At 35.4% G+C, this 20,117-nt stretch overlaps 1 protein-coding gene across 4 annotated transcripts in view; it reads left to right on the forward strand.

The window, feature by feature from the left end:
• Positions 1-20,117, forward strand: part of FRYL (FRY like transcription coactivator) — a 241,985-nt gene that overhangs the window by 31,654 nt on the left and 190,214 nt on the right. For all 4 annotated transcript variants that reach the window (XM_081049753.1, XM_081049752.1, XM_081049754.1 and 1 more), the window contains one exon: positions 2,420-2,595. The gene's annotated coding sequence lies outside the window, so the exon portion shown is untranslated. The remainder of the gene's footprint in view (positions 1-2,419; positions 2,596-20,117) is intronic.

Genomic DNA, 20,117 nt, shown 5'->3' on the forward strand with positions numbered 1-20,117 from the left:
GTGTTCTTATGAACATTTGTATACATATTTTTGCATGGATGTATTTTTTCATTTGTCTTGGTATATACCTGGGAGTGGAGTTGCTGGGTCATGTTTAACTTTTGAGGAACTGCCAGACTGTTTTCCAAAATAGCTGTACCATTTTATATAATACCAGGTCATATATTAATTTGGGAGCAAATTATGTATTAATATATAAAAAATTTATATATTAACCCAGCAGTATGTGAGGGTTCCAGTCATATACTTGTCACCACTTACCATCTGTCCTTTTTATTATAGCTATCCTAGTGGGTATATCTACCTGTCTATATAATATATGTTATGTGTATATTATATACGTAGATATGTATATATCTGTATATATCTGTATGTATGTGTACATACAGATATATCTACATATAGATATATCTCTACATAAAGATATATATAGATAGATATATCTGTGTGTGTGTGTATACATAAATATATAAAATATTTTTAAAGTGATTTTATTTTTCTGACTATAACAGTGATAAATCTCCTTTGAAGATATTTCTATGTTGGGAAAAAGAGAAAAGCATAAAAGAAAAAAATCGCTTATTTGAAATCATGATTTAGAAACAATATTTAGTAGTTTTTTTCTCCATGTTTTAATGTAATTTTTAAAATATGGCTGAAATTATGATTTTGAGTCCTGCCCTTTTTTTGGTTTGTTTAACAGCATTTCCCCATGTTATTTATTTTTTTTCCCCATGTTATTTTTTAAAATCGTATTTATTTTTATACCAGCAAAGAATGCCCATTTTGTTCTCTTTAGTTTTGTGTTCTTATGTTTTAATTTTCAAATTTACAATTAGTTCAGAGGAGTGGGGAGGGAATGGGAATAAATATTTGTGGTTAATATACCATGTTTAACTAGAAATTACTTCTAGGCTAACTGTAGCATAATATTCCATCTGCTGAGTAAATGTTAATTTAGTTAACTATTTCCCTATTTTGGACATTTAGACTTATTACAATTTTTCTTTATAAATAATGTAAAATATTTGTAAAATTCTGTCTGTATTTTGAGTTCACAAAAGTGTAATTACCGGGTCAATAGCTACGAATATTTTAAAGATTCCTGTTACATATTGACTGTTTCTTTTCAGGATGGTTGTCAAATTTACATTTCCTTTAGCAATGTATATTTATGCCTTTTTTACTATATCTTCACTAATAACGCGTAAATTGGTAACAGTTGAGTTTGAAGGTCACTATAGCAGGGAATTTTTAGTTTTGTTCACTGATACATACTTTTATGGTTCTGGTACAAAGTAGGCATAGCAGGTACTGAACATTTGTTGAATTGCTACCAGTAGGAAGGAGAAGGGTTTTTTCTGAAGGACAAGAAAGTAATTTGCATTTGATTTTGCCAGGAAAATAGTCTTGTTATATCGATCATATAACAGTCCATGTTTTTTATGAAAAAGGGATGAAAAAGTAAAAGTGAAGCTTACTTGGGAGAATTGTCTTAAATTTAATTTTGTTTGAACATTTACGTGTTTTGGAAGTCAAAATGACACAGTGAGAAGTCTGAACTCCCATCCCTGTTTCCTTACTGTCCTTTATAGGCAGCCATTTTTACCAATTTCTTATTATCTTAACAGTGCTCTTTACAAATATTAACATACTATGTATATATATCATTCTGTACTTTGCTTATTTAATATTTTCTGCTGATCTTTTCATAGAAGAACAGAGTGCTTCTTTACTTATTTTTAATGCTTGCTGCACAATATTCCTTCTTATGGATGTATCATAGGTGTTTTTACCAATCCTCTTGGGGTTTCAGTGTTCACTTTTTCTAATAATCCTACAATAGTCTTGCTGTATACTTTATTTTTTGCAATTACTGTATATCTCTAGAAAAATGTCCCAGAAGGAGGATTGTGGAAACATAGTAGAAATGCATTCTTAATTTTATAGATAGTGCCACTACCACCAGCAATGGAGGCTGCTTACTTCTTAGGGTAACTCTTGAAAGGCAGGGGTCATTACCCCAATCCCATAATGTATAGATATCCTTAAGTACTATGTAAACGCTCTTATGATGATGGCCTTGTGTCATCATGAAACAGGTAATTATGTTTAGATGGTAGGTAAATACATCATATACTTGAGAAAGGTGTTGTGGGTGGTGAAAAAATATTTAAATTAGAACCTTTAAAAGACTAATTCTCCTTTTCTTGTTTTCTCTCTCCAGGTAGATTCTTTCCCTATATAGCTGAGATTTTTTTTTTTCATAAGAAAGTTCTTCTTGGCCAAATTCTCAATTATAAAAATGAATTTCAATAATGATGTTATATGAAAACTGCTAAAAGGTTACAACTTTTGTTTTAAACATGGGTGTTGCTAATAACCAACCATATTTCTTCTCTCTCTTTTTGTCTTCCAGACTTTACCATTCCATATTCTGCTTTGTACATGGTGAATCACTATTGCTTTGCACGAGTGTGCCCACTTGCGTGCCTATAAAGTACAAGCTCCAGATTAAAAAGTCTTCTAGATGGATCCTTTCCAAATTTGGTGTCTTGTCAACAAACTCTGTGCCTCATCAACACTTTCTAAGTGGTAAGGATATGTACTTAAAAAAGAAAATAGAAACTTGTAAAACAGTTTTTGGATTGCCTTCCCCTTTTTTATGCTTTTTTTTTAACCTATGAATAATACACTTTTTGCTAATTTAAAGGAATCACATCTAAAAATAGCAGTAACATCAGGTTTTTGGAGGCTTCAAAACATTCTTTCCATATTATATTCTGGGTACAGTATAATATATAATATTTATAATGAATAAATATAAAAATACATAATGAACTTTATGTGTGTGTACTTTGTAATCCCTGATTGTAAAGCGGAGGTAGTTTATCCTGTTACTGTCTTTTCTTATGTATTTAGGTATTTGAATACAGTGGGTCAAGTACATCTTACTTCCTAGCAATTGTATATTATGCACTCATTTATGGAAATGATGAGAGAGGTGTGTAATGCCAGCTCTTCCTTTTATAGCATGCAACTATGTGTGCCTTTTCATATTCTAACATTTTTTGGAATCATAGATGCTAGTTAGCCAACTTGTTCTTGAACATCTCTGGGATTTACTCAGAACACTTTTTTTGGGGGGGGGGGGAGGAAGAAGAATAAAATTGAACAGAACAAGTTGCCGAAATTGGAGACCTTTAAAATAAAATTATTGAAGTAGGCTCATTTTGAGTTGTCAGTCAACAGATATTTACTAAATGACTGCTATTTATTTATTTATTTATTTATTTATTTATTTATTTATATTTTATTTTATTTTTACATTCCTCACACCGTGAACCCCCCTCCCCCCATGACTGCTATTTATGAATGAAAATACAAATTTGGCATTATTAGGAAGTAAGTTACCAAATGGAAACCATGGTGTTAGATGAGGATACGATGCAGGGAGGTCAAGTGAAGAATGGTGTACATTTCAGCTCTAGTTCTAATCACTAATTGCATTGTGTTCTTGAGTACAAGTTAGTTAGCCTTAATGAAAACTTGGTTTTCTCATCTATGAAATGAGTGAATTAAACTAAAACAATTTATAAGGTTTCTTTCGGTGCCTTCATACCTAACACTTATGACAATAATGAACAAATTGATAGATTTTTGTTTTTTTTGAGGATACCTTTTCTTCCTAACTTATCTGATAAAGATATTTTTAGACTATTTTCTTTGAATTGTGGAGTTAGAATAAGGTTCTTATCACTTATTTTTAATCAGAACATTTTTAAAATTAGTTTCACAGAATAATTTTTAATGAGCTATTTTCTTTTGAAGTTGACGTCTTATTCCTCTCCACATTCTTATCCTTCTCTACTATTGACCTCTAGAATTTTTTTTCCATTTGACTAAGATGTTCCCTTTCTGTCTCTTTTATTGTATTAGTGGCTCTAATCCTGCTTCCTTGACTTGTCTACCATCCATCATTTTCACCTTAGTAATTTTCCAGGATCAGTACATCTTAGACCAGTGGTTCCAATCATGGGACCCTTTTTAAAACATACAGATACCTACCTTCTGAAATGAGCTTGGGAGAAGGGTGGGATTCTTTGGCGGGTAGCTGGAACCAGTTAGTAAACCAGCATTAATTAGTTCATCAGGATGGGAGCCTCAAAGCTCGTGTACTATTCACACCCATTACTTCTTGCCTTAGACCTCGTCATCACCTGGAGCACTTCCATTGCTGAGGTCTTGGAAAGCTTCCTGTCATGGTCATAACCCTGTGTCATATCATACTTTTCAAATTGGTTCTTTGTCTTTGTTATGACTTGTAGTTTCTTGGCATTATCTTGTTTTTTCTAAGCAAGTTAGTTAGTTAGGCAGGTTAGCCTGATTAGCTTTTTACTCACCCAAACCCTCAGCAATTACATTCTCTTGCCTTTAACATCCTGAGGAACCTGTTTTACCAAATCTCAAACCTGTTAATTTTCTATCTACATTCTTTCTTCCTAGTTCTGGCTGCTTGGTGCAGTTGGGAAAAGTCACGTAACTAAGTTTGGATCTACTCAGTAATCATTTACTTGATCTCTAAACTAGTTCTTTTTAAGGTTGGCTTCTTACCCTTCCTTCGGAAGACTGCACACTTGGTCACTGGCAGGTTGCCTTTTTGGGGCTCTCTAGCATACTTCCTAACCTATTCTTTTCACTTCAGATTTTTTTCTTATGTCCGAAGACGAAATCTTTTGCCTTGTTTTTAATTTCTATTATAGAAAATTTAACACAAAAGTGGATAGACTTGTGTAATGAACCCCCTGTAGTCATCACTCGGATTCGGTAATTATCGAGTCATGGCCGAATTGTCTATCTCTCACAGACTTCTCCCACTCCTGAATTATTTTAAAGCAAATCTTAGACTTAAAATTTATTTGTACTTCAGTATGTATTCTTAAAGTATAAGATCTTCTTTTAGAGAACTATAACCACAATACCATATCACCCTTATAAAAAAATAACAATTCCAATATAATCAAATCTCCAGTCGGTGGTAATTCTAATTCTCTCATACATTTTTAAAGCAGTTGACTGGATTGAATCAGGATCTGCATAAGCCCTCCCCCCATTGCAATTGGTTGATTTTTCTCTTAAGGTTTCTCCCCCACTACCACCTCCCCTTTTTGTCCTTAAAATTTTTTTGTACAAATTGGGTCTTTATCCTGTAGATGTGGATGCTTCTGATTACATTTCTGTGATGTGATTAAACATACTCATTTATCCTTTGTATTTCTTGTTAATTGGTAGTTGGATCTAGAGACTTGCTCAAATTCAGGTTTGACTTTTTTTAGCCAGTCTATGCCCTTGGCAAGTGTCTGTGGTGCATATGTCTACTTGTTTCTGATTAGTTGCCATTTTTGCTCAATGCTTTAGATGAGAGATTGGCAAACTTTCTCTGTAAGGGAGCAAGTAGTGGATATTTTACGCTCTGTGGGCCATCTGGTCTCCTCTGCAGCAACTACTAAACTCCGTCTGTAATGGGAAAGGAGCCATAGACAAAATGTAAATGAATGGGCATGGCTGTGTTCCAGTAAAACTTTGTTTACAAAAACAGGTGATAGACTCCCTGCTTTAGGTCTATTAAATCATTAGGGTTTGCAAGATAGTGATATTTTAATACTGTAACTTTACTGTTCATATATTGGGTGGAATGTCTATGAAGAGAAACTTCCTCATGTACTATTTGTTGCCCTGTAGTACAGATTGTACAGTCATGGGCCACATAACAGTGTTTTAGTCAATGAGGGACCCCGTGTACGAACGACAGTGGTCCTATAAGATTATAATGGAGCTGAAAACTTCCTATCGCCTAGTGACGATATAGCTGTCATAACATCCTAGTACAATGACGTGTTTGTGGTGATGCTGGTGTAAATAAGCCCGTGCTGCCAGTCGTATAAAAGTAAGCACGTAAGATTATATAAGTGCATACCGTATTTTGCCGTGTATAATAATGTGTACTTTTTGGCCCAAATTTGTGAGGGAAAAAGAAGAATGCACATTATACATGGGTAGTACTAATTCCATATCTATATAAATGCTTTTAATTCTTTTAGTTATGCTTAAGGGTTAAAAGTGTAACCCTAGAAATCAATAACGACATCCATATGCAAAATAATACCCTTGAATGTGATCATTGGTTTTGTTGAACTTAGACAAACTTGCAAGGACAAAGAGTTCTTGGCCTTCTCTGAGGCATAGATACCGTAAATTCGTTATCAGTACATAACATTTCTTTTTTTTTTTTTTTTTTTTTTTTAAATTTTTATTAGGGAATATTGGGCAACAGTGTGTTTCTCCAGGGCCCGTCAACTCCAAGTTGTTGTCCTTCAATCTAGCTGTGGAGGGCGCAGCTCAGCTCTAAGTCCAGTCGCCATTTTCAATCTTTAGTTGCAGGGTCACAGCCCACCGTCCCATGTGGGAATTGAACCAGCAACCTTGTTGTTCAGAGACCGCGCTCTAACCAACTGAGCCATCCGGCCGCCCCCATAACATTTCTTATACCTTGTATCTGTTCTTGTTTTGTAATGATTTGTTACATAAAATTTCGTGAACCATAATATGTTATGATTCAAAATAAATGCTAAAATTCCTTTATAGTACAAAAACAAGTACCTACTTGTAAACAAAAATTTGAATAACAAAATGAAAGATTTTTTCCCACTGAAAGTTTGGGCCAAAAATATGGGTGCACATTATACATGGGAGCACATATACACAGCGAAATACAGTAATATTTGATAAAGATAATAAATGACTATGTTGCTGGTTTATGATTTACTATACTATACTTTTTATCATTATTTTAGAGTGTACTCTTTCTACTTATGAAAAAAGTGTGCTGTAAAACAATATGCTCATATGCCAGCAGCAGCTTCACACATCTTATGTTTAGCACATCTCTTGGTTGCATCATTTTCTCTTGTTCTTGATTTAATGTCATGTTTTGTACAGTAACATGCTGTACAGACTGGTAGCCTGGGAGCAATAGGCTGCACCATACAGCCTAGGGGTGCAGTGGGCGGTACCATTTAGATATATCTAAGCGCACTCTGATGGTCACACAGCAACAAAATCACCTAACAATGCGTCTCTCTGAATGTATCTCTGTCATTAAGCAGTGCGTGACTGTATAGGGGGGAAGGTTGGATGAAACCTTGGTAGTTTCCCTTGGCTTGCCAATTTTAAAAAATGTGTTGGTTATATTAGTGTTTTCCAATGGTGACCAATTACGTACGGTCTTCCCTTCTCCGCTGGATTTTTTTTTGTGAACTCTTAAATTTAAACATACTGGACTTTTAAAATAATTATTTATGGTCATTATCCTTATTGCTGCTTAAATTATTTAATCTTTGGCTAGTGGGAGCCTTTTCAGGTTGATTACTGAGTTATTTTAACATGATGCTATTACTAGTTTTTGATAGCTTCTTTATCAAGGTTGGTGCGAAAGTAATTGCTGTTTTTGCAGTAATTTTTAACCTTTGAAACCGCAATTACTTTTGCACCAACCTAATAGTATGACAAGGCGTCCAGGCTCATCACATACATTTCCTCCCCCCACCTGGTATCAGCAATCTCTTTAAGGAGCCCTGGTTCCTTTACTGGGAATGGAATTTCAAGACTACAGCCTGAGCTCTAGGGCTTCTCATTGATCACTGTTTCTAGGCCTTTTCAGTCATCAGAACTAGGAAAAAAATTTTCAGATAGAGAACCATGTGCATTCATAGTGATACATCTAATTTAGGTTTCATCACTGCAAGATTTTAACTTACTCTTTTTAAATTTTCATTTGTATCTTTCTCTCAGCTGAGAATTTTATTCTCAATGATACCAGGAATAATACAATTTGAACATTGCATGATTACTCATTTATAGTACCCTGTTATTACACACAACAGTCTCAGAATAGCAATACCACATTAAAGTTTTTCAGTATTATGTCTGTGAGGTTTACCCATGTTGCATTCAATAGTACTTTGGTGTGTTTTTTTTTTTTTCCATTGCCTTCTAGTATTCCATTGTGTGGAATACCACAATTTTTTATCCATTCTCCAGTTGATGGATATTTGGGATACTTCTAGTTTGGGGAGATTATGAATAAAGTTGCTATGAACACTCTTGTACATGTCTTTGGTGGACCTGTGCACTGTTTTCTCTTGTGTATACAGTTTCTCCTCTCCTCATGATGGGGTTACGTCCTGATAAACCCATAGCAAGTTGAAAATGCCTTTAATACACCTAACCTACCGAACATCATAGCTTAGCCTGGCCTACCTTAACCATGCTCGGAACACTATATCCAAGTAAACACTGCCAGGCAACACACAGTACATTGCACAGTATCGATTGTTTACCCCTGTGATCACGTCACGTGCCTGACTGGGAGCTGTTGCTCGCTGCCGCTGCCCAGCGTTATGAGAGGGTATCATACTGTATATTGTTAGTCTAGGAAAAGATCAAAATTAAAAAATTTGAAATATGGCTCTACTGAGTGTGTATTGATTTTGTACCATTGTAAAACTGAAAAATCGTTACGTCTCACCATTGTAAGTCCGGGACACATCTGTTTATCCAGCAATGGAATTTGCAGTTCTTTTTTTCAGATGTAGGATACATTCCTCTATTCCTATATTGCTGAGTGGCGCTTGGCTAGCTTAGTCGATAGAGCCTGAGACTCTTAATTATCTATTGCTGTGTAAAAAATCACCCCAAAACTTAGTGGCTTAACACAGCTAACATTATTTCACAGTGGCTGTGGGTCAGTTTCTGTAGCTTGTGGCCTAACTAGGTGCCTCTGGCTCAGGGTCTCATAAAGTTGCATCCTAAGTGTCAGCTGAGTCCACATTCATCCCAAGGCTCAGTGGGAGGGTGGCACAAAGAATCCTTCTGGGGTGCTTTCAAGCACTTATGTGATTATTGGCAGGTCTCAGGTCCTTTCAGGCTGTTGGCCAGAGACCATTGGGCAGCTAACAGCACAGCAGCTGGTTGTTAGTTTGGAGCAAAGGAGAAAGGGTGTCCAAGACAAAAGCCGTGGCCTTTTCATAACCTATTCTTAGAGTGACAACCCACAACATATGCTTCATTCCTTTAAAAACACTGTTGTGGTGAAAAATACATAACATTAAATTCACCATTGTAACCATTTTTAAATATGTAGTTTGTTGGCATTAAGTGCATTCACACTGGTGCGCAATCATCACCACCATCCAGCTCCAGAACTGTTTTCATTTTTCTAAACCAAAACTATACCATTAAGCAATAACCCACCATTCACCTCTTCTCCCAGAGCCTGGCAACCACCATTATACTTTCTCTGAATTTGATTACTGTAGGTGCTTCATAAGTGGAATCATACAGTATTTGTCCTTTTGTGACTGGCTTATTTCACTTAGCATAATGTCTTCAAGGTTCATCCATGTTATGGTATGTCAGAATTTCAGTTCTTTTTAAGGCCGAATAATAATCCATTGAATGGATATATCCATTCATCCATTGATGGACATTTGTTTCCTCCGTTTGGCTATTGTGAATAACAATGCTATGAACATTGGTGTTCTGCATTCTATTCTTAGAAGCAAGTCTCTAAGTCTAATCCATACTTAAGAGAAGGTAATTACCTAAGCATGTGAAAATACCAGGAGGTGGGGATCATTGGACCCCTCTCAGAGGCTGCCCTCCGTACTGGTTAAACAAGTCTTGCTAATTGTTTTCAGTACAATTAATTATGCTACCAACTGCATATACATTCAAGTTCATTTATTTTATTTTTGATATTTAATACTGTTCTAAAATGTAATTCTGTTTTATAATCATGTATAATAGTTTCATGATTTCAAAGTCAAATCCACAAACAAGGTTTAGTCAGAGGAGTCTAACTTCTATGTTTTCTCTATCCATTTCTTTCCTTCCCCTTCTAAGTAACCGTGTTTTAAAAATTTCACTTTATTCTTTCATTCTGGAATTTTTTTTAAGGTAAGCATGCTATTTATTCATATTCCTCCTTTCTTAAATAAATGATATCATACAACATACCTTGCTTTTTACTTGATAATCCTGGAGATCACTCCTTAGTAGTAAATTACTCATTCTTTTTTATAGCTACGTAGTTTATTTAACCAGTTCCCAATTGATGGGCATTTAGGTTGTTTCTAATTTTTTTTTTTGTAAATAGTACGCAATGCCTAGTCTTGTGCATATAGATATCTTTTTATATTTTGCCATTGTGTATTTGGGACAGATTCCTAGATGTGGAATTGCAGGGTCAAAGGGTAAATGACTATGCAGTTTTGCTAGATATTGCCACATTTATCCTCAAAGGAATGTTACCTCTTTGTGTTCCCATCAGCAAAGTACGAGGGTGTCTATAACCTCATCAGCAGAACATGTCAAACTTTGGGGTTTTTTGCCAAGTAGAAGTTCATTGTACTGTTAATTTTCATTTCTCATTATGAGTGAGATTGAATATTTTTTAGCTTTTAAAATTTCTTCTTTATAGACATTTCAGAGCCATTAAAATCAACAGTGAATTTTTTTTAGATAACATACTATGTTTACCTTGAGGTACACATTGAGCTGAATATCTTTTTTATATGGTAGAAGCATTTGCATTTCTTTTTCTGTTAACTCCATTTCTTTGGCCCCATTTTCTCTAGAGTTGGTATTTTCTATTTTATGAGCTCTGTACATATTAGGAATATCAACATTTTGTCTATTTGTTTTCTTTTCCTGCCAGTTAAATAGAAGTATTCTCGAATCTGCCTTTACTTGCTTTATTTTGCTTCTCGTCCTTTTCCAATAATGTTCCATTTACTCTTCTGGCTCAGTGATCATTACATATTTGATGACTCCACATACACATCTCAGACCTATGCCACTATTTCTTCCAACTCAGCATGCCCCAGATACAATTTGGCTTTATACGCAAACCTGATGTTACTATGTTCCTTTTATCATTTTCCCAGCTGGGAACTTGAAGTGATCTTTTGTGGCTTATTTATGACTAATTAAGGAAGTGTTTGCTGAGCTCCTCCCAGGTGCCAGGTGCTGGGCTGGGCACTAGGTAACAAATAGTCTTAATCCTAGCTCTCTGGGAATGGTCTGATGGGGAAATAGGTATCAATCAAATATACACAAACCCATGTCTCCATGTGTGCTAGGTATTTCAAGAGAGAGTTTAAGGGTTGGGACACAAGGTTAGATTGGAGAGAGACAGTGACATTTAAACTGACATTTGAAGGCCTGTTAGGGTTTACCTGGTAAAAGAAAAAGCCAGGCTGCCAGTTTCCCGATATAGGAAACAGTGTGGAAGGATCCTGAGGCAGGAAAGAAGTTGAACTGCTAGGAAATGAAAAGGCCAGTTTTGCTGGCATGTAGGGAGAAAAGGTGGAGGGCCTTGAGATGTGATTTGATTTACTTTGTAAAACGAAGCGTTGGGCAGTGGTGGGGGTGAAGCATTGGCGGGGCTGCGTGTGGACGTTGCTTAGGAGCCTGGTTAGGAGGCTATAATTGTGAAAAGTGATGGTGCTCCATTGGTTCAGTTGTGAAATGTTTTCAGTTCTACTTCAGTGCTTTGTTCATTCTTCCCACATTTTTATATCCACCGCCCTAGTTAGGAAAGTTCGGTCTTAATGCCGATAAGTTTTTACAAATTGGTCCCACTCTGTTTTAGGCTCTGTTCCCAATCTAATCTGCTTCCAAAGATAACTTTTAGTAATCACAGGTCTGTTCATATCACTTCCTTTCTCAAAAACTCAGGGGTTCTCCCTGTGATGGTTACTTTTATGTGTCAACTTGACTGGGCTACAGGTTGTCCAGAGAACTGGTAAAACATTATTTCCTGGTGAGGGTTTTTGTAGAAGAGATTAGCATTTGAATTACTAGCAGACTAAGAAGATCCGCCCTTATCACTGTGGGTGGACATCATCCAATCCTTGAGGATGGAAATAGAACAAAAAAACAGAAGAAGCACGAATTTGCTCTCTCCGTCTCCGTGAGCCAGGACCTCCATCTTCTCCTGTCCTCAGACATTTGAGCTCCTAGTTTTGCTTCTTTGGACTTAACAACAGCAGTACCTCTCTCCACCCGCTGTGGCCTCGGACTGAGAGCCACACCACTGGCTCCCTTGCTTCTCAGGCCTTTGACTCGTACTGAATTACAGCACCGGCTTTTGTGGTTTTCCAGCTCGCAGATGGCATATCGTGGGACTTCTCAGCCTCCATAATTGTGTTTGCCAATTCCCATAATAAGTCTCCCCTAATGTATCTATATATGTCCTATTAGTTCCATTTCTCTGCAGTCTCTGAACCCTGACTAATAAATACACTCCCTTATTGTGGAAAACTGAAAGCCTACCTGCAATTGAAGGCCTTATCATTTTCTTTAAGCTTCATGGTCTGCTTTTCTGAGACTACTATCACTTAGGCAAACAGACTTGATTCTTTTCTCCTTCTTTAGCTCATTTTCATCTCTGTCATGACGTCTTTGCCTCCAGAATCCTACCTCCCCTCTTTTGTTTTTTCCTAAAGGCTCCACTCAAATCCTAACTATTCCTCTAATTCTTCTTAAATCCCCTCGACCAGGTTGATTTTTAACCTACATACTCTATTTTCCTTTATAGATATGTCAGTTCTAAGATTGATCACAGTCTGTCGTGTTAGAAATACTCATCTATTTATTTGGAGTACAAAGAATCGTGTATTTTTTATTATTGTAACTAATAAGAATACAATAAATATTTGTTGAATTGTATGCAGTTAGGGATCATTCCATGTGGTGGATCATACATTGAAATCTCTTCTAAGAGAGACAAGTCTCAAGTTTAATTTTACAGATATCTTGTATTGAACCTTTAGGGGGTGACCTCATTTAGAGATAAGGAAGTCTTACTTGCTTTTTGAAACAGTCTGCAGTTCAATGAACCTCAAATAATACTTAATACTCTACAATAGTAGTTTGACAAAAATATGTTTGTATGGCAATAGTCTAAAGTTGTTATGACTTCCAGATGGGTAATGGAATATTTAGAGCATTAAATATTCAATTTTTATGGTGGTGGAGAATGGCCAATAAAATCATGAATATGTAAGTGTACTTCTGCTTTTACCTGAGGTGTCTTGTGGACTAATTGTCCACTTGGCTAATTTGTTACCAGGTATCTTGCTAGGTTAGTCTACGTGTTGGAGTTTAGTCTACTATTTTGTAGTAGTCTGCATGTTGACAAAGATTAATACACTTGATTCTCATATAAGATTTTGTTTGTATGTTGGGGTCAGACATGTTTTTTGTGTGCATGTGTGTGTAAAGAAGGGTACTATAATTTACTGCCTGCAAATTTGCAAAATGATGCTATGTACTCCATCTTTTTTTTTATTAACAGGTTTTTCTGTCTCTTATTCTTCCCTCCTTCTCTCCCTTTCTTCTTATAAATGAGGCTAAATCACTCTGCCTAAGTTAATATAGTTTAGTGTGGTGTAACTGTACTACATGCATTATGCTGTCTTCTCTATGAGGTCATTTCTCTGAAATTATGATGGGAATGGGTTTGTTCAGATTTGTTTTACATTTGACTATTCAGATATTAATCTAACTTTTAGTCTCTTTGGATCTTCTCTTGGATTAAATGACTTTTTGTCTTCTAACACATATTGATGCAATAAAAGGGTTGGCAGATTATAATAATTTTGGTTTCAAACTGAATGGGATTTATTTTTGTTATTGGAAATCCAGTAGGGATTAAACCTTTTAAACCTATTTATAAAAATAAATTTCCCAAAATCACATTTCAGATTTTTGTTGTTTTAGCAATATTAACTAATGAGAAATATTTTGCTTGTATTATTTCAAGGTAAAACTATCTTAAAGGAAATTTTACATGAGTTTGCTTCAGAGTAAATTAGGACATTAAGTTTAGTTTCTGGGATATGATTTTTTTTTTAAATTCCTTTGAAACATTAACCAGGGCACGTGCTTACAAGTAATAATCAAATAATCATTTGGTACTGTGATCTTCAATCAAAATGCGTTTAGTTTGGAGTGATGAAAGTTTTTACTTTTAAAACTGAGAATCTGTAAAACAAAAAATGGTTCATGTGGCTCATGGTTTGACAGGTTTATGAAAGTCTTAAAAGAGAAAATTGTCATAAGTGAAATATTGCTTTCCATATAGGATTTATGTAACTAGCAGTGCGGGTGAAAAAAAACTGATGATGTGGCAGAAATGACTCAATTCCTCACTTTGCACTTTCCACATCTTATTTCCTCTTCCATTTCAAATCCTACATGAGTATATTACACCTTCAAGTATAATCACAGCATTAATTCAGAAGCCTGATGTATTAAATGATCAGCATGTGTTGTTTGGAAATAACTCCATTTGTCCATATTGGAACTTGCAACAACACTTTCCTTTTAGGACAGTTTAGGACAGATGATCCTAGAGCAGGATGAGTCACACCACACTGCTGATTCCTTAAGGTCATAACCTAACGTTATGTCTTATTCATTGTTCACTACCTGCTTGATGTGCAGTTGGACTCGGTGAAGGTAGTAGAATTTTATCAGTTTTTATTTATTATACTGTACCTGGTGTTAGGTTTCTAGAAAGCTTAGTTTGTTTTTTCCTTTTTGCTTTATTCTGATAAATCTTACAGTTAGCATTTACGTCTAGCCTTATGATTTGAATGTCTATTAAAATTCTTAACAAGAAGAGGAGCATAACTTAAATTGTGAAGTTGATCCAGAGACAACATTCAAAAGGGATTATTCCAGTGACCCTGAGCTCCACTAAACTAAGCCAGGGACCAAATAGTCTGTCCACATAGAGCAGGAATAAAGGAAAAGAGGCCTGCAGGGATCCTGGAGAAAAGGGATGATTTAAGTGGAATGGAGGGAAGTTTCATTTTAAACCATAGTTATGGCAATTGGTAACTTGTGGATACTTTGTCAGGTTTTTCCCTATAATGTTAGAAACTGCTGACAGAATTTTGCAGCTGATTGAGTTTTCACTGTGTTTAAATTGAGCATCCATCTTTGGGAAATATTTTAGGTTTGAGTATGTTTTAAGAATTTTGACTGAACAGGGGAAATGTCATTTTCCTTTATATAGTTGTTCTTAGACTTTTAAATTAATAGTAAGACAGTAATGGAAGATGATCGAGTTTAGTTTTAAAATACTCATTAGCATCTCTGTGCTTTGTTGGCCATAATATGATTGCGTCTTTCCCTACCTGTTTTTTTTTTTTTTTTTTTTTTTTTTTTTACCTTTAGTAAAGCAGATTTATTCTTCTTGAAATATTTGAGATAAATTGTGTTAGTTATGTTTAATTATCCTGTTTGACAGGTCTCTAGCTTTTGTTCTGAGGTTCAGACTCAATAAAAAAGCATATTGAAATGATAGTTGCATTTTAATTAGAGAACTTTATCTCATAAACCTCCATATAACAGCTTATTCTTTTAAAATATAAAAGAATCCAGATGTGCAGTATTTCTCAGCTCATTTACTGGCTTTGTCAGTTTCCACAGCTGCAACATTGAACATTTACAGAAATGATGGGTTTGTTTGGGTTAAAATGAAGTTAATGTATGTGAAGCAGCTATCCTAGCTTCTCACGTGTAGTAGATCTTCATTGATTAATGGTTGTTATTGTTATTATTATTGGGTACTTAATTAATTTGGCTTTCTAGGGCATCATTTTTAGGGTACAGTGAACCCTCCTATATTTGTAATTCTTTTAGACTGACTTAGCCACTGTGAAGAATAAAGCCTGTTAGTGGGATGGGGTGGGGCTTTTGATTTTTGTGTGTAAATCCTTTTAGAGTCACTGTATGTCCTGGAATGTGAAGGATTAAGCTTTGTGGCATGTTCTATATGGCCATCTATAGTGACCAAACTGATTTGGAATGTTGTTTTGTTACTACAAAATGTGTTATTTCCTGTACAGAGGGTGTTGGTTTGAATAAATTGCTTCTTAGCCTTTATAAATTTCTACAGTGAGAGGAACTCTCAATCAATGTAAAACTTAGCCGACACAATACTTTTCTTTTGTAAACATGGGGAGGAGGCAATCCTAAGATAACCATTTTGGGGATAAAGCCAGGCACTGTTGTGTAACTAAGAGGGTATGTGATGGCACCCAACTTTGGATCCTGTCACATTGGGAAGTTATGGCTCGGAGGACTACTGTGAAATAGTTGTGTTTATTAAACCTTAATATATTACTTAAACACTTCTATCAACAGCTATCCAGCTCCACAAAGAGAGGCAAAACGTTGTAGTTTGTTGCCCCAGTTTCTCTTCTGGCAACAGAGGCACTGGGTACCACTTCCTCGGTGAAATCTTTCCTGTCCCCTCCTCCACTTAAATTTGTGACTGTCCTCCTTTTTCCTCATTGTAGCTTGAACATAACTTTTCCCAGAGCACCTAAAACGTGACATCATACATGTCTCTTCCAGCCGGTCTGTAAGCACTTGGATGGTGGCAGTTGTGTCTGTGTAAGTGTCATTTTAGTGCAGATTATGGGAGCTCAGGGTTGACTTTCAGTCAGTGTTACTGCACGTCTCCCTGTGGTTTGTAGAAACTCCTCAACAGTAACTGCCCCCAGTGGCATCTGACATTATCTCTAACAATTCTTTAATGAAAAGCCCCTGGAGAGGCCAATCCCATCCTGTCTCCTGTACCACTCCATCATTCCCATTCTTATTTCTTTCCTCTGCCAATGCAATTCCCTATTTCTTTTATTTCTTTCAAAGAACAGTTGACGCCCTTCTCCATGAAACTTTTTAAAGGTATGTTTAATTTTAGTTAGTAGGAATTAAAATTTAGAAATCCAAGGAAAGGTGAGAAATGTTAACCAGAACTGGAAATTTGGAATTGGATCATTAAAATACAATATTCTTTTAAGTAACCAAAACATTTGTAAACATTTTCCTCATTTAAAAAATCAGAAATTATACGGATTTTGGTAAAATCTAGATTTTTTTCCCCTCAAATAATTGTATTCAAAACCTCAAAGTAATGGAAATTTTTAGGTAAAACTTATGGAAAGAAAGTGAGAGTTGTTATACTTTTCAGATTGTCATGAGAAAGGTGTATTTTAATGCATGATATGGCATTTTATAATTTTATATGAAGGTATAAGGATTGATCTTATTGTCCTTATTTATAAACGGTTTTATTGTGGCTTAAAATTGGAAGTCTTTTACCGTTTCTCTGAAAATAAGACCTAGCCGGACAATCAGCTCTAACGCGTCTTTTGGAGCAAAAATCAATATAAGACTCGGTATTATATTTATTACATTATATTTGTTATATTACATGACCTGGTCTTACAGAAAAATAAGACTGGGTCTTATATTGACGTTAATATAAATAGGAAAAAACGTTTATGTCATTAAAAGATTTTTCTTTGGGGGGAAAACTGTTCTTTCTAAGATAAAAGCACAGGAGGTCTTTTGAGCCAAGAACTGGTGGACTTTAGAGTACTATAAATCATGGTTGAGTTATGAAAGTTTCATATTGTCCAGTCCTTCACGGTTATTTTTCTTTTATACTGGGCCTATGTTTTGCTTATTTCCTTTCTCATTGATAATAATATCATTAAGCAGGCAGAGAAAAAAAGGTATCGAAACTAAATTAGCAGTTTAATTTGGTTGAGTTTTCGATTAATTTTACAGTGAATTGTTTTTATACCTTTTACAGACAAATTAATAAGAATTGTATTTGTTCTGTGATATATATATATATATATATTACACATGCACATACATATATATACACTATATATATTTTAACATTTTTATGCTTATGAGTTTTTAAATAATATACAATAGCATTGTTTTTTCATTTACTAGTGTATGGAAAACATGTAAATGACAAACCTTTATATTTGTGCTTAGTTTGCATAGTATTAATTCAGCTTAAACTTTAGTGCTTTAGTATTTTTATGAAAGCCAGTTTGCTAGGTACTGTGGGAGATGTCATTACATATTTTCTTACCCTTCAGGGACTCATAAATCCTAGAGCAGCAACACAGAATTTTAGAACAGGAAGAAATGTAAGACATTATCTTCTCTTAGGGTGTGTGTGTGTGTGTGTGTGTGTGTGTGTGTGTGTGTGTGTGTCTAAGCAGCGGTCCTTTGATTCCTACCCACTTCAGTGCCTCCTGTGCCCCGCTTCCCATGCTCCCAGGTGTGTAATACTGTCATTTTCAGTGCAGGGGAGAGCGCATTCAAGCAGGTCGATGATTAGGTGGCATGAAAGTGTAGCTTTCAGGTACCCTCTTCCATATTCTTTGATTGGTAAGCAGGAGGAGATGCAAACTTGTTTTTTTTCTCCAGGCCAATTTTTCAGTCCAGGGAATTAAAGTTGTGAAGTCAAGAAATTATCTTAGTGGGTACTGAGTGGAACATAAAACTTTGTTGAAAAAAAAGTAGTTTGGAGATTGTCAAAGTGTATTGCAGATAATTTCCAATCAGTCACGTGGCTGCATATATATATATATATATATAGTGGGTTGTTATATAAAATGTATCATAAGTACATTTATATAAAATGTTTCTGTTTTTTGTTTTTTTAACTGCAGTGAATTGTTTGGAAAACATGTCTCTAATGTGCCCATTTCACCCTTGTTTTCAACCTGGGGAGCAGCCATTGATCACCTTATCTCTACATAATGTTACTTACTCTTTTTGCTAAGCTCTCTTGTTATCATGCCCTGACTCCAAGGTGACGTGTTTTCTACACAGGGAAAAATATACAAGGTGTATATTTCCCACAATCCATCTTAATAAAAGATGCACAGCAAGGTAGTTTTTTCATTTCACTGGTCTTGCTTGCATGCCTCGGGGTACAAATAAACACTTTGATGGATCTAACTGTTAATCTGTAAGTATTGTTTACGATGTGCCTAACTTGGTACCAAGATGTGATTTAAGCACCAAGAGAATTTGGATTATTTAATACTAGTACATAATAAAACTACTTATCAAATATTCATGTGGGCCCATACAGAGGCATAATTGTATTCTTGTAGTACACAATATAAATACTAATATTGTTTTGGAGACTCAGCATGGTATGCTGAAGCCATGGTTTGGAAAAAGGCATTGTAGTATGTTGTTTTTATCTGTGGGAATTACTGGCAAGTGTAATTGAGAGATTCTAAATGCTGTAGTTGTTTACTTCGCTTTTGAATTTGGCTTACATAGTTTGGTCTTATTTTTTTTTAAACATAATCATTGAATTATTGTTCTGTAAGACCTATGGTAGAAGCTAAAACGTGACTGTTTTATCTATTTTAATAATTACATCTTCTTTTAAAGATTAAAACAACCCAATTTCCTCCACCAAAGATAGTTTAAAAAGTATTTAAACAGAATAGTGGAGTGAATCTTCATGTGCCCATTCTTTAGCTTCAGCATTTATCAGCTCATTGTTACCTTTTCCTCTCCCTTTCCCCAATTCACAATTATTTTGGTGTAATTCCTCTGTCATAAAATATCATCTGTACATATTTCAGGATATATTTCTGAAAGACAAGGACTTCCATTTCTAGACACATAAAGTAGAATCTTAAGAACTGTTTTGAGGACTGTACTGATGTTATGAATACTGGAATTGTTTTGGGGATGTGAATGATATAAAAGAAAAGTGAGATCCTTTACATGGAACTAATGGAAAAGGAGAAATACCTGATAAGCACTTGTACCAAAAAAAAAAAAGTTACAATGAAAAAGTCAATAACTTTTAAGTGACTGTGGAGAAAAGGGAGCAAACTGCCTTTTTGTTTTGTTTTTATTGGGGAATCGTGGGGAACAGTGTGTTTCTCCAGGCCCCATCAGATCCAAGTAGTTGTCCTTCAGAATAGTTGTGGAGGGCGCAGCTCAGCTCCAAGTCTAGTCGCCGTATTCAACCTTTAGTTGGAGGAGGTGTAGCCCTCCATCCCATGGGGGAATTGAACCGGCAACCGTATTGTTGAGAGCTCACGCTCTAACCAACGGAGCCATCCGGCCACCCCGAAACTGGCATTTTTGAACACCTAGTATTCCATGCAGATCAGTAGGGGAGTAAAGCCAAG

The sequence above is a fragment of the Rhinolophus hipposideros genome, assembly GCF_964194185.1.
Source record: "Rhinolophus hipposideros genome assembly, chromosome: 1".
NCBI lineage: Eukaryota > Metazoa > Chordata > Mammalia > Chiroptera > Rhinolophidae > Rhinolophus > Rhinolophus hipposideros.